The following is a 3,012-nucleotide window of genomic DNA, read 5'->3' on the forward strand; positions in this document are numbered from 1 at the left end:
TTCATATTCATACATTCCATGTTCCAGATTTTAATGGATCTTTACAGCTATTTCTCCTTACTTTGTGTTGTTCCCTATAAGCAAATGAATGTCCACAAAGCTTTACTCCAATAGTTTTATGGTCCACTCTACTCTGAGGAAGCAGTTCTTTCCCAGTCATATTTTGAGTGCCTTCCAACCTGAGGGAGTCATCTTCCAGTGCTATATTTGACAGTGTTCTAGTGGTATTCATAATGTTTCAGTATTCAGGTGCTATCTGATGATGTTCCACTGCTATTCATAAGGTTTTCACTGGGTAAGCATTCCTAAGTAGTCTGTCTCTCCTTCTCCCTTGTCTGTCCTAGTCTGCAAGTACAGCTGAAATGTAGCCAACATGGCTTCCAGCATCACAGCAACATGTAAAGTACCACAGTACGAAAAAGTGACAGATGAATTGTGGCAGCATTAATAGCAAAGCTGTTTGTGTTTTATAAACTTGATTTTTTTTTTTTTAAAACTTCACAGCATTAACAGCAAAGCTTAAAAACAAAGCAGAAAACCACAAATGCTGACTGATGAGGGTGTAGAGAGACTGGATTCCTCATATACTGCTGGGCCTGTAAAATGATGCATACACTGGAATATGCTATGGCACTTCCTCAGAAAGCTGGAAGTAGAAATAGTATCTGTCCTAGAGCACTAGGAGCAATGGCACAAATACATGTATATGTGTGCTCATCACAGCACTGTTCACAGTAGCAAAGAGATGGAAACAGCTTTAATGCCCATCAATGAAGACTGGATAAACAGACTTTGGTACAAATACTTTATTGTTGTTTAGTGCCTTTGAGTCATTTTTGACTTATAGCAACCTTGTAGAGGGTTTCTGAGGTGAAGCTGGTGGGTTTGAATTGCTGACCTTGTGCTTCACAGGCCAGTGTTGAACCTGTAGTGTCACATGCGGAGTCCTGGTATGGATACTATGCAGTGTTGAAGAATAACAGTGAATCTGCAAAACATCTCATAGCATGGAGTTGGGGGACATTTTGCTAACTAAGATTAGTCAATCATTTTGCTGACTAAGATTAGTCAATCACTAAAGTACAAATACTGTATGAGACCACTATTCTAAAAAGTCAAGGAAAGGTTTTTACACTGAAAGAAGCCTTCTTTGATGTCTACCAGGCATAGGAGGGAAGAGGAGGTAATTCACTGACTAAAGGATAAACACATGTTAACTTGAATGAGGGAGAAGGCAATACACAATAAAAGGGAGGTTTGGAAAAATTATGGATGTAGGGGAAGAAATGGGGAGTAATGCAAGAGTTAAAGGCATCAGAGGTGAATGTTGTTTTATATACAGTCCTGTCATAATGGTGATCTACAGGTAGATGCAAGGATCTCTGGTAGCGTAGTGGTTACGAATTGGCCTGCGAACCGCAAGATCAGCAGTTTGAAACTACCAGCTGTTCTGCAGGAGAAAGATGAGGCTTTCTGCTCCCATAAAGATTTACAGCCTTGGAAACCCTGTACAGGCTCGCTATGAGTCGGAACCTACTCCACGGCACATAACCACCATCACCACCATAGGTGAACAGCTGTGGGGAGGAGATTGGGAGTATACCCATAAATACATGTAATTTTAACATGGTATTTGTACCCTTGCATTTACCTTTGCTGCAAATATATCAATGAGTGTGGTGGAGCATATTGGGAGCAAAGTTCAGTAAACTTCTTAAGACATAACCAAACATCTTAAGGGAACGTGTCACTGGGTCTCAAGGGACCTAATGGTCAATACGCATAACACAGTACACAGAGACTATGTTCTACATACTACTTTGGTGAGTAGTGACTGGGTTCTTAAAAGCTCATGATCACCTTTTTGTCTGGTTGCTGTGGCACTAGACACCATGAGCAGCAAAGCCTCTCATGACACCCTCTACGAGGCTGTGCGGGAAGTCCTCCATGGGAACCAGTGCAATTGCCTGGAAGCTTTTGGAAATGGTGAAGCTGCAGATCATCTTGAAGATCTAAGACTGTCAGAAGGATAAATGCTTCTTGGGCACCGTCAGGATAAAGTCCATCCCCTGCCCCAAGTTCTCTGTATGTGTACTTGGGGACCAGCAGCACTGTGATGAACAAAGGTTTTGGATATCCCTCACCTGGACAGTGAGGTTCTCAAGAAAATCAACAAGAATAAGAAGCTAGTGAAAAAACTGACCAAGAAGTATGATGCCTTTTTTTTATCCCCAGAGTCCCTGATCATGCAAATCCCAAAGATCCTGGGACTAGGCCTGAACAAGGCTGGCAAATTTCCTTCCCTGCTTACCCACAATGAGAACATGGTGGCTAAAGTAGATGAGGTGAAGTCCACCCTCAAGTTCCAGATGAAGAAGGTGCTATGTCTGGCCGTGGCTGTTGGCCATGTGAAGATGACAGATGATGAACTCTTTTACAACACCCACTTGACTGTCAAATTTCTGGTTTCACTGCTAAAGAAGAGTTGGCAGAATTGTCAACTGTTTGGTTTCACTGCTAAAGAAGAGTTGGCAGAAAGTCCAGGATTTGTACATCAAGAACACCATAGGTCATTTTTGCTGGCTATAAACAAGGTCTTCAAAACCAATGGGAGCCTACAGCTCTTCTTAAAATTGAAGGTATTTATGCTCGAGATGAAACAGAATTCGAGTTAGGCATGAGATGTGCTTATGTGTACAGAGCAAAGAAGAACACAGTAACTTCAGGGACAGACCTAACAAAACCAGAGTAATCTTGGGAAAGGTAACTCAGCCTATAGAAATAGTGGCACAGTTTGTGCGAAATTCCAAAGCAACCTTCCTGCTAAAGCCATTGGACACAGAATCCATGTGATGCTTTAGCAATTCTATGATGCTAAGGTGATTCATATACAATTTAAATAGATATCGTAGTGTTTTTCCAGATCTGTATTGAAAACTTTCTTTAGTATTAATACATATGTCAAGAAATGCAAAAATGTAGATCTCTGCAGTGTCAGTAGAGCAGGAAAAT

General features: G+C 41.3%; 1 pseudogene; it reads left to right on the top strand.

Annotated features, from left to right (window-relative positions):
* The first annotated feature begins 1,892 nt into the window (after positions 1 to 1,892).
* LOC102826924 lies at positions 1,893 to 2,589 on the top strand (annotated as a pseudogene).
* Positions 2,590 to 3,012: the final 423 nt, after the last annotated feature.

This window comes from Chrysochloris asiatica, unplaced genomic scaffold, assembly GCF_000296735.1.
Source record: "Chrysochloris asiatica unplaced genomic scaffold, ChrAsi1.0 scaffold00003, whole genome shotgun sequence".
Lineage (NCBI taxonomy): Eukaryota > Metazoa > Chordata > Mammalia > Afrosoricida > Chrysochloridae > Chrysochloris > Chrysochloris asiatica.